This window comes from Hyaena hyaena, unplaced genomic scaffold (genome assembly GCF_003009895.1).
Source record: "Hyaena hyaena isolate Hyena2069 unplaced genomic scaffold, ASM300989v1 scaffold_602, whole genome shotgun sequence".
NCBI lineage: Eukaryota > Metazoa > Chordata > Mammalia > Carnivora > Hyaenidae > Hyaena > Hyaena hyaena.
In genome coordinates this window covers 1,189,260-1,202,532 of record NW_024081229.1, presented here as the reverse complement: position 1 = coordinate 1,202,532, position 13,273 = coordinate 1,189,260, and positions in this window count along the sequence as shown.

Genomic DNA, 13,273 nt, shown 5'->3' with positions numbered 1-13,273 from the left:
TGGACACCAAATCTGATGGCTTCTTATCAGCTTTCATCTTCTTAAAACCCTTTTTGAGAACTTTTTTTTTGGATTCTAAGACATTGCCCAACTTGACCTTGGGTCTCCACCTCCAATGGCTCCTCAGTCTCCTGCACTGGCTTCCCACCCCCGCCCCCCCGCCATCCCTTGAGAGAAGACCTTTCCTTTTCTCACCCTCCACTCCCCTTTGGCAATCTCGTTTATCTGTACAATTACCCCGAGACACCATCACACTTTACAGAGAGGTTAAATAATGTGCCCAAAACTTGCCTAATATGTAACAGAGCCAAGGTTCAAACCAGGTCCAACTCTCTCTGAAGACACTGGCTTCATGACCATGTTGCACCAGCAACCCCAGCTCCATGCTGGATGACTGCATACAATGTATGCTGTTAACAAACCCATGCACCTCTCACCCAGCTCCAGCCAATGACCAATTCATACTTCTTCACTTTCCCAGGAGATTCTCACCTGCTTATCCCTCACTCTGGTTTACTCTAAAGCAAATCCCAGACACATGATTTTGCTGGTGGATACTTCAATATGGGTCTTGTGAGAGGAGACTAGTCTTTTAAAAGTAAAACACAATGCCACCATCACATTACAAAATTCAATCATGGTTCATAATTCCCCCTGTCCTGTAAATGTTCCTTTCTTTTTTTCCCATTATTTTAAGATAATTGTAGAATCACATGTAGGTGTAAGAAATAATAGAGAGGTTCTTGGGCTCCTTGAAGTTTCTCTCAACAGTAATATCCTGTATAGCACAAGATCTCAGCCACTGGATTGGCATTGATACAGTCAAGACAGAACATTTCCATCACCACAAAGATCCCCAACATGGCTCTTTTACACCTCCACTCCATTCTCTCCATTCCATCTCCACTCTTCACACCCCTTTTTTGATTCCTGGCAAGCACTGATCTGCTCATCATTTCTACAGTTTTGTCATTTCAATAACATTATTATAAAAGAAATCATACAGTATGCAACCTTTTGAGATTGGATTTTCATTCCCCCGGCATAATTCTCTGAAGATTCATCCAGGTCCTGGTGTGTGCTGAGTCTATTCCTTTTAGTCGCTAAGTAATATTCCATGGTATGAACGTGCACAGTTTAACCATTCACTCATTAAAGGACATCTGGGCTGTTTCTAGTCTGCGGCTTATATGAAAAATATGAACAGGTTTTTCAGTGAACACATTTTCGTTTCTTGTGATAAACATTCAGGAGTTCAATTGCTGGGCATATGGTAGTTGTACATTTCATTTTTTAAAGAAACTGCCAAACCATTTTCCGGAGTAGCTGTACCGTTCTGCATTCTCACCAGCAACGTCTGAGTGATCCAGTTCTTCCTAATGCCTGCCAACATTTGGTGCTGTCACTATTTTTTATTTAACCATCTGATTGATGTGTTTAATGTGCATTTCCATAATGGCTAGTGAAGTTAAACATCTTTTCATATGATTATTTGCCATTTCTATATCCTCTTCATTTTCCAATTAGATTGCGTTTTTTCTACTGTTGAACTTTGATCATTCTTTATTTTTTAAATTTTTTAAAAATGTTATGTATTTTTGAGAGAAAGATAGAGACAGCACGAGCAGGAGAGGCTCAGAGAGAGAGGGAGACACAGACTCTGAAGCAGCTCCAGGCGCCGAGCTGTCAGCACAGAGCCCGACGCGGGGCTCGAACCCACCAACCGTGAGATCATGACCTGAGCCAAAGTCGGACGCTTAGCCGACTGAGCCACCCAGGCGCCCCTGATCATTCTTTATACATTCTAAATACTAGTTCTTGGACAGATAGTAGTGCATAAATTTTTTTCCACTCTAGCTTTTCATCTTCTTAACAAGGTCTTTTCCAGAGCAAAAGTTTTACATTTTAATGGAGTCCAATTTATCAAGTTTTTTTCTTAGATGGATTGTGGTTTTGGTGTCAAGTCTAAGAAGTCTTTGCCTAACTCAGGATCCCAAAGGTTTTCTTTTTTTTTCTTCCAAAAGCTGTATAGTTTTATGCTTTTTTTTTTTTAATGTTTTATTTATTTCTAGGAGAGAGAGAGACAGCATGAGCAGGGGAGGGTCAGAGAGAGAGGGAGATACAGAATCTGAAATAGGCTCCAGGCTCTGANGAGAGAGAGGGAGATACAGAATCTGAAATAGGCTCCAGGCTCTGAGCTGGCAGTCAGCACAGAGCCCGACGCGGGGCTCGAACCCACGAACCGCGACATCGTGACCTAAACGAAAGTCGGACGCTTAACCGACCAAGCCACCCAGGCACCCCAGTTTTATGCTTTACATTTTAGTTTGTGATCCATTTTGTGTTGAATTTTTTATAAGGTCTGAGATTTAAGTTGAGGTTCTTTTTTAGCGTGCAGATGTCCAATTGCTCCAGCACCCTGTGATGAAAATGCTATCTTTCCTCCATTGAGTTTTTTGCACTTCTGACAAAAATCAGTTGATTGTATTTGTGTGGAGCTATTTCTGGATTCTCTGTTCTGTTCCGCTGGTCTGCATGTCTATTCCCTCACCAGTACCAAATAGTCTTAATTATTGTATTGTATAAATACCCTTGAAACCTGCTATAGTGATTCCTCTCCCTTTATTCTTCCTTTTCCAATTATTTTAGCTATTCTAGTCCATCAACCTTTGCATATACATTTTAGAATCATTTTGTGTGTGTCCATAAAAAGTTTTGGGGGGTTGGTAGAAATGGCATTAAATCTGTATATCAGTTTGCAGAAAATGGACATCTTCAAGGCTTCCTATCCAGACACACAGTATGTCTCTCTACACATATCTTCTTTGATTTCTTTCATCAACAGTGTATAGTTTTCAGCACACAAGTCATGTAAATATTTTGTTAGATTTACATTTATTTCATTTTCTTTGATTGAAAATACTTTTTTTAATTTTAACTTCAGAGTCCACATGTTCATTGCTAGTACAAAGAAATAAAGGGCCTGGCATAGGGATTTTGTTTTGTTTTTGCTGAACTCATTTATTAGTTCTAGAAGATTTTTGAAGATGCCTTGGGATTTTCTGCATAGACAACCACATCATCTGCAAGTCAGGATCGTTTTTTTTTCTTTTCTGTTCTATGTGTCTTTTGTTTCATTTTCTTGCCATGTTGCACTCTCTTGTTTTCCCATTTGTCAGTCTTGCTAGACTTTTTGTCAATTTTATTGATCTTTTCAAAGAACCAGCTTTTTGTTTCATTACTTTCTTCTATTCTTTTTCTGTTTTCAGTTTAATTGATTTCTGATCTTTATTATTTCTTTCTTTCTGTTTGTTTTGAGTTTATTTTGCACTTCATTTTCTATATTCCTGATGGGGAAGCTTAGATTATTGATTTGAGTCTCTTTCTCTTTTCATATATGCATTCAGTGCTACACTATTCTTTATCATAATTTCTTTAACTGTGTCCCACAAATTTTGATATGTTGTAATTTTCTGAGAGAGAGAGATCACGAGAGAGAGGGATCATACACCTGAGTGGGAAAGGGGCAGAGAGAGGAGAGAGAGAGAATCCCAAGCAGGCTCCATGCTCAGTGTGGAGCCCAGCACAGGACTCAGTGTCACAACTGTGAGATTATGACCTGAGCCAAAATCAAGAGTCAGATACTTAACCAACTCAGCCACCCAGGTAACCCAATAGGTATTTTTAATGATATTCCCTTTTTACTGAGTTTTGAGTATTCTTTTTTTTTAAGTTGCAATGTTTTGTTCTCTCTCTCTTTTAAATTTTTTTTAAATTCCAGTATAATTAACATACAGTGTACAGTAGTTTTAGGTATACTGCAAACTGGTGCAATCACTGTGGAAAACAGTATGGAGGTTCTTCAAAAAAAATAAAAAAATAGAATTATGATCCAATAATACCACTACTGGGTATTTACCCAAATAATATGAGAACACTAATTGGAAAAGATTTATGTACCTCATTTATAATAGCCAAGATGTGGAAGCAACCCAAGTGTCCATCAATAGATGAATGGATAAAGGTGTGATATATATCTCACAAAGGAATATTTATGTATCTGGGTTTGTGTGTGTACCCATTTGTGTATACACAATGGAATATTGCTAGACCATAAAAAATGGTGAAATCTTGCCATTGCAACAACATGGATAAATCTAGAGACTATAACGTTAAGTGAAATAAGTCAGAGAAAGATAAATACCATATGATTTCACTCATATGTAGAATTTAAGATATGCTGTCTTTTTTAATTTTCATTCAATACAATGTATTGACCCATGATGGTTTATTTAGAAGTATGTTTTAGTTTCCAAGTGTTTGGAGATTTTCCTGTTATCTTTCTGTGATCAGAGAACATGCTCTTTATTATTTCAACTACTTAAATTGCATTGAGGTTTGTTTTATGGCTCACATACTAAGAATGTCTTTTTATTCTAAAGTTTTCACATTAGTAAGGTTAGCCTTACTAACCCTGAGGAAGCTGCCCCTCCCATGGCTAGCTAATCCCTAAAGATAGCAAGCAACTCCCCCGTGAGTGCATCTTTCATATGCAAATGAACCAATCCAAAGCTAATAGCCTCAGCCACAATTTTTACCAGGCTTTCAAAGGGCTCTTACATTCTGGGCCACCATCTACCCGCCTAATCACCCCAGGGCCAGATACCAGACAACTGGCTGAAAATTTTCAAATCAGCCAATCCTAAACCTGTTTACCCTGCCTTCCCTTTCCCACAGAAACAACAATGAAGAGTTTTACCCATATTTTCTCACACCCCTGTGTCTCCCAGCTGACTCTGGTGCTTCCCCATGTGGCCCTTCACGGTATGCTGTGCCCTCTGCTTCTAGAGAACTGTGTTAATACTTCTTCCTTCACAACAGCCATTTCCAAGTCCGCATGTCTTACACTACCTGGTTAAAACAAGTCCTGGATACATTTAAAAATAACCAGAATATGGTCTATCTTAGTATATGTTCTACAATCACTTGAAAAGAATGTATATTGTCTTGCTGTCAGGTGAAATGTCAATTAGATCTTATTAGTTGATGGTGATGTTGAGTTTTTCTAAATCCTTGCTGATTTTCTGTCTAGCTGTTCTATCAGTTGTTGACAGAAAGGTGTTGAAGTCTCCAATTTTAATTGCAGATATGTCTATTTCTCCTTTCAGTTTTATCAGTTTGAGCTTCGTATATTATTCAGTTCTGTGTTTAGCACATACACATTTAGAATTGCTATTTCTTCTACTCAATTGACATTTGTATCATTATATGATATCCTTCTCTGTGTCTGGTGACTTTTTTTGCTTATTTTATCTAATATTAATCTAGCCATTACTGCTTTCCTTTGATTCTTTGCTTATGTCTTTTTCCATCTTTTTACTTTCAGCCTACCTATGTCATTATATTTAAAGTGAATTTCTTGTACATAGTACCTAATTGGGTCATGTTTCATAACCATTCTGTCATTCTGTCTTTTAATTGGTGTATTTAGACCATTTATATCTAATGTAATTATTGATAGCGTAAAGCTTAAGTCCACCACTTTGGTTCTTTGGTTTCCTGTTTCTTATGTCTATTTTTTCTTAATTTCAGTTTCCTTTTTCCTACCTTCCTGTGGTTTGCTTAAATGCGTCTTAGAATTCCAGATTTATTTATCTAGCAGCTTTGCATGCATCTTGGTGCTCTTTTAGTGGTTGCTTTAGATATTACATTATATATATATAACATCACAGTCTACTTGCATCATTATTTTACCAATTTAAATAATATAGAAACCTTACCTCCCATTCCATTTCTTTACCTTTCTCTATCTAAAATTATCTTAAATATTTCTTCTCCATACATCTAGAATCACATTAGAGAGGATTATAGTTTATGTTTCAACTGTCAAATTTAGAAAACTCAAGAGAAGGAAATTCTATTGTATTAACTAATATTTTTGCTCAGTATATTCTTCCTTCCTTCCTGATGTGCTAAAATTCCTTCCTTCATTTCTTTTCTATTTAAAGATCTTCCTTTAGCCAATCTCTTAGGATACATCTGTTGGTGAAATATTTTCTAAATATTCTTTCATCTGTGAATGCCTGGATTTCCTCTTTATTCATGAAGAATATTTTTTCTGGGATTAGAATTTGTGGTTGAGTTAAAAAATATTGTGCCATTTCCTTCTGGCATCCATGATTTCTGATGAGAAATTCTCTATAATGTGGATTGTTTTTCCCTATGGTTAAGGTATTGTTCTTCTGTGACTGATTTCAAGATTTTTTTCATTTTCTTTAGCTTTCAGATATTTACATATCATGTGTTTTGGCATCATTTATTTGGATTTATCCTGTTTAGGGTTAACTTCTTTAATCTGTGGGTTTATGCCTCTTGCTAAATTTGGAAAGTTTTCAGCCATTATTTCTTTGAGCACTTTTTAGTTCTGCCCTTATTCTCCTCTCCTCTGGAACTCCAATGACACAAATATTAGGGCTTTTATTATAGTAATACAGGTCCCTGAGACTCCATTCTTTTTTTTCCCATTCAATATTCTCTTTCTTGTTCTGATCAAGTGGTTTTTATTATTCTAGTCCACTGATTCTTTTCTGTCTTCCATCCCTCTACTGTGGATCCCACCCATTGAGCTTTTTATTTGTTATTGTGTTTTTTAGTTCCAAATTTTCCAATTGATTCTTTATATCTTCTATTTTTCTGTTGAGACTTTCTATTTCTTGCTGAGGTTTTCTACTTTTCATTTGTTTCAAACATGTTTGTTATTGCTTGTTGAAGTAGTTTCATCATGACTGCTTTAAAATTTTTATCAGATTATTCTAGCATTTCTGTCATCTTGGCTTTTGCATCTATTGATTTTTTTCATTCAGTTTGAAATACCGGTATGACAAGGAATTTTAGATTGAAATTTAGACATTTTGGGTATTACATTATAAGACTCTGGATCTATTTCATTTAAACCATCTGTTTTAACTGGCTTTCTCTGACACCACCAGAGGAGAAAAGGAGTAGGGGTGGACACAACCTCATTACTCTCAGGTGGAGGTAGAAGTCCAGGTTTTTCACTTGGCATCCATTGACACTCAAGGTGAAGAAGGGCTTCCCTTTACTTCTGGGAAGGGTTGGGGGTCCCATCTCCCAGTGTGATCTCTACTGACACCTTGGTGGGTTGTGGCATTGTTATTAGTGGGCAATGGTGAAAGCCCTCACTCTCCACTAGGCCTCCTTTGACACCAACTGGAGGGGGGGTGGCGAGGTGGGAAAATGGGTCGTTACTTTCTGATAGCGGTTGAGTTCAGGTTCCTCACATGGTATCCACTGAAAACATAGGCTCTGGGGGCCTTGTTACCAACCAGCGGATGAAAGTCCCAGCCCTCTACTTGGCCTTCTCTGACACTACCCCAGAGGGGGTATTGGAACATCTCATTATAGCCTCACTAAGTCTAGGCTCCTTTTTTGGCTTTTGCTGGTATCAAGGTGAGGGCAGAGGTTATTTCTGTGATGCTTGGCTGGAGTAAACAGTCATCGTCTAAAACTTTTCTGTCTTGCTACACTTCCCTTTTCTTGGCTCTTTGGCTAAAACCAGAAAGCTTATCTTGGATTTTTAGGTTTGGGGGATTTTGTCTGCACCCACTAGTATTTTGGATTATTGGCTTCTTCATCTCCAAGTCTGAGACTTATGATACAAAAAGAAGACTTAGGCAAACCCACCACCATGTGAGTCCCAATGTCCCTTCCTGGTCTGCCTTCTTCTCTCCACTTTTCGGGGTCTTCTTATGTTTGTATTTCTATAATTTCCAGGGATTTTAGTTGTACTTGGTAAGAGGCTTCCAGGATGATGGAAGCAAAATCTGTCTTTTTTTTTAAATAGTAGTTTAAATAGAAATCGATGAAATCCAGGGGTGCCTGGGTGGCTTAGTCGGTTAGGCGTCCGACTTTCGCTTAGGTCATGATCTCGCGGTTCGTGGGTTCGAGCCCCGCATCGGGTTCTGTGTTGACTGCCAGCTCAGAGCCTGGAGCCTATTTCAGAGTCTGTGTCTCCCTCTCTCTCTGACCCTCCCCTGCTCACACTGTCTCTCTCTCTCCTAGAAATAAATAAAAAATATTTTAAAAAGTTTTTTAATGAAATCCATATATTGCAATTAGGTAATATGTCTCTCAAACCTCTGTAATCTACTAGTTCTTCTACACCTCTTTTTTTTTTTTTTTCTTGCAACTTTTTGTTTCTCAGAAACTAGATCATTTGTTTCCTGGAGTTTCTCATAGCCTGGACTTTGCTGATTGCATATTTGAGGTATTTAGTATATTCTATCTTTTGTATTTTCTATAAACTGATAGTTACGTTTAAAGGCTTTAGCAGATTATTTTTTTCCTGTTGCAAGATTGTTTTATAGGTGGTATTGTATATTCCCATCAGGAGGCACATGTCTGGTTGTCTCCAAGTGGTGATGTCAGCAACTGTTAATGGCCATTACCTAGCTCCTTTAATTTATTACAGGTTGCAAAATGGGTTATTCAGACTAATATTTCAAACTATCTCCCTAAGGTGTCCAATAAAGACTCTGTGGACACCTCAAACTTACCATGTAAGAAATGAGAAAACATTCATTTCCCTGAGTTTCTTACACTGATTAAAGACATTCTCCCCAGTCCCTCAGGTTTGGCCCCTTAGTGCAAAGCTCACAAAGGCCACAACAGCAAATGGGTAAAGTAGCCAATGGGTTCTCTCCAAAGATGGTAGCTGCTTCCCAGCTCTGGCTCCTTCTTGATTTATGATACTGTGGGTCCAGTGTTGCTTCATCTTTCAATTAATGCTAGAAATTGGTATTTTTATGTGAAATTTTACTGATTTTTAAATATTGGCAACAAAGGTATATTTTTACAGTTCTTATTTTTTTGTCATTTTTTTCATCATGATAAGTGTACTCTTTTATCCCCATCACTAGTTTCTACCATCTCCCTCCCATCATACCCCCCCCCCACCTCCTCTCTTAACTATAGAGATCAAACTGATGAACCATCAGTAAAGAGTCTGTTTCTTGGCTTGTCTCTCTTCTCTTGTTTTTATCCTTTGCTCATTTTTCTGTTTCTTGAATACCACATGTGAGTGAAATCATATGGTATTTGTCTCTCACTGACTTATTTTGTTCAGCATTATACTGACTAGTTCCATTCATGTCATTGCAAATGCTAAGATTTTATCTTTTTACATGGCTGACTGATATTCCAGTGTGTGTGTGTGTGTGTGTGTGTGTGTGTATCACTTCTTTATCCATTCAACTATCAATGGACACTTGGGCTGCTTCCATAGTTTGGCTATTGTAAATAACACAACAATAAACATAGAGGTGCATGTATCTGTTTGAATTAGTGTTTTTGTATTTTGAGGGTAAATACTCAGTGCAATTCCTAGACCATAAGGTAGTTCTATTTTTAATTTTTTTGAGGAACCTCCATACAGTTTTCCACAGTGGCTGCACCAGTTTGCATTCCTACCAATAGTGCATGAGGACTTCTTTTTCTCTACATCCTTGCCAACGCTTGTTATTTCTTTTGTTGTTGATTTTAGCCATTCTGAAGGGAATGAGGTGATATCTCATTGTAGTTTTGATTTGTATTTCCCTGATGATGAGTGATGTTGAGCATCTTTTCGTGTGTCAGTTGGCCATCTATATGTCTTTTTTGGAGAAATGTCTGTTCCAATGTTTTCTGTCCATTTTTTAATTGGATTATTATTTTGTTTGTTTTGAGTGGTATCAGTTCTTTATATTTATTTATTGGATACATTGAATATATACTGGATGGTATGAATGAATGAATGAATATGAATGAATGAATATGAATGAATGAATGAATATATCATTTATTGGATATATCACTTGCAAATATCTTCTACCATTCAGTAGATTTCCTTTTGTTAATTGTTTATTCACTGTGCAGAAAGTTTCATTTTGATGTAGTCCCAATAGTTTATTTTTGCCTCTATTTCTCTTCCCTCAGGAGACATATCAGAAAAATGTTCCCATAGCCAATGTAAGAAAGATTATTGCCTGTGCACACTTCAAGGATTTTTATGGTCTCAAGTCTCACCTTTAGGTCCTTAATCCATTTTGAGTTTATTTTTGTGTATGTTGAAAGAGGGTGTTCCAGTTTCATTCTTTTGCATGTGGCTGTCCAGGTTTCCCAACACCATTTGTCGAAAAGACTGCCTTTTTCCCATTGTATATTTATTCCTCCTTTGTCAAAGATTAATTGACCATGTAACTGTGGGTTTATTTCTGGGTTTTCTATTCTATTCCATTGATCAATGTGTCTATTTTTATGCCAGTGCCATACTGTCTTAATTGCTACCATTTTGCAATCTAACTTGAAATCTGGAATTGTGATTTTGTTTTTCTCCACTTTTGTTTTTCTTTTTCAAGATTGCTTTGACCATTTGAGGTCTTTTGTGGTTTCATATAAATTTTAGGATGGTTCTAGTTCTGTGAAAATGCTGTTTTTAAAACTAACATTCTGCAGGTCAAAAGAAGCATAAGTGTGGGCTAGGGACAGCTTGGGAGAGGGGATGTGAGCCCACTCATCCCCATCCCTGACTCCTCCCTCTGCCAACAGAGCTCAAATCATACCCGCTACAGCTCCACATTGGATATTGAGTGCATCTCCCTACTGCTGTGGTGTCATTCCCGCTTTCAGGGACTCCAACTAGTCTTTCCACATCTGTTACTCAGCCCTCCAGCCTCCAAGGTCATCCCACAGAAATCTGGATCTGGGCCTGAGACTCACTCACTCAGCAAACTCCTACTAAGAGGCTCCTAGGAGTCAAGTCCTGTGTTGAGTGTCAGAGGACAGAATGGTGACTGAGATAGTGTGCCTCCTTACAGTCTAGTGGAGGAGCTAGAGCTACAAACAGAAAATTCTAAAATAATGTGAAACGCAATGATAGTGACGGTGATAAACCAGGAGTCATTAGAACTTGGGCTGGGAGGAGGCAGCCAACCCATCCAGGCGGTGTCCTGAAGAAGGTGAGTCTTAAAGGATGACTAGATTAAGCAAAGAGAGGGGAGGAATGGACGTATTTCTGACAGAGGCAGGGAGGAAGCAACACGGCATACACAAGAGTAGCAATTTAGCGTGGCTAGTCCCTGAGGGGCCATGGAGAGAACAGTGACAGCTGGATCCAAAAGTGGGCAAAGTTAACACTGAACACGAAGTAAAATCCCAAATTCTCTGCATCAGCAAGTACTTCCAAGTTTCTCCCACTGATGTCTCCGTGCTCCCCATCCCCAGCCTGCCCAAGTACACACTCTATTTCCTGAGGACTGCTCATTTATCCCTACCTCTGGGCATTGCACCAACTCTCTCCTGCCTAGAATGTCCCCCCTGTCTGTTCCTTCCTCCAACCTTTCCTTCTAAAGTAATTCAAAGTCTTTATTCCCAAGATTCTCCCTGCCTCGCCCCAGAACCACTCCCTCCTCCCCTCCTCCCCGGGGTTGCCCTGTGTGTGTTTGTGCTCCTGTGATCTCTTCGCTTCCCCTCTAGGGTGAGGGCTCTTGGAAAGAGAGAACCAATTCACTTTACCCCCAAAACATGTCCCTTCATAGAGTGAGTGCCACTAAATGTGTTGAATTAATTGGGGTTTTGAATACTAATGCCTCTTCGCCCAGTTTTGCGGCACAGCTGTTGAGAAGGAAAGAAGGCTCATCAGCTTGCCCTCCTGAGGGGCACCCAACAGCAGCTTTCTGAAGCCCTGCGAAGCAACCGCCCCAGCCGCCAGGACTGCCGTTGCCATGGTTTCTCCCACCCACGAGGAGTACTGAGGTGAATGCTGATGGATGAACAGGGTACCACTGGCCAAGGCCTTTTCAGGTCATTTTAAGAGGCAAAAAACTTGGTGAAATGACAGAATGCTTTGAAATTATTCAGATGTCGGAGCTCAGTGAGAAAAACTCACCACGGTGAGAAATTAATTGTGAAGCCACAGCCAAAAGTTGTTTTTGGAGATAATGCTACAGACCTCAGAGGCTCCATCATTAACCAACCTCAGAAACATGAAGATACTTGTTAACCTAAATTATTTCTGGGTATGGCTTATTAGACACTAAAATGATTTATTTTTAGCTTTTTTGCTAACATAACTTTGAAATGTATGGATTCAGGATTAATGTGGTATTTTAGATTATAATTAGTACTCAGCTGTAACTGCTTCTTTGTCTATCATGTTACTTGTATTCGTCTCTTATTAACTAAGAGATTAGTTTCCTATTCAAAACATACTAATATAAGACAGTGTATACAAGACTGAGACTGTCCTTTCCGACTAGTCATCAGTATTCAAATCTTCAATGTTCGAAAACGGAAGGCATGAGTTGAGAGAGGAATTGACTGTTTCAGGTTTAACTTCAGCCCTAAAAGAGACCTAGGAGTGGTCTTCTAGATTCTGCTTGTGGAAGGCAGCTGCCCAGCACTCATCAGGAACTAATATTTAGGTTGAGTGCTAATACCAAAGAGATGCTCTTGGTTAAAAATGTGCCACAATCTCGAATTTACTTTCAGGATGCTTGGGATTTTAACTTTTATCATATTGTGCCTCTTCCCCATACCTGACTATTCTAACACAAACAGAAGATGGGCCCCCCTCAGTTGAACCTAGTGTTTATAGAGTCAAGATCTGAAGTTTCCCCTGAAGCACATCGACATCTGTCAAAATAGTGCTAAGTTCAGTTATAAAATCATAAGGATCAAATTAATATAGACCACAGGCCATGGGTCCTCCAACACACAGCCCGGGAATCTGTATTTCTAACAGATTTCTGAGTTGATTTTTATACAGTCAGCCTCAGTCCAGGCTCCCATAGAGCAGTCAAACTTTTCAAATGTCGGTGGGCCAAAGAATTGCCTTAAGTAATTTAGAATGTTTGTCCAGAGTCTAATCTGGTCACCCTGGGGAAGCGGGGATTGACATTCTAACGTTTCCTTGCCTCTCCTCACTCTGGTCTTCAGAAACACAGACACACAGCATTTCAGGCAGATGCTGTGCAAATAGCTGTATCTCCCTGATGTATTTCCACTCTTGAAAGTGCATCTGTAAAAGTTGTGCTGTGTTCACCCCAGGATGATAAAAACTCACATATAAACATCATAGATTGATTTGCCCCTTTTTGGCCCCTAGGGACTCAAAACATGAGTTTGTCCATTGAGCAACTTGTTCCACACAGAGAAGAGGGAGAAGCTCAGGCAGTCACATCGCGTCAGCGGCTGCCTTGCTCTGCTCAGGCCTGAG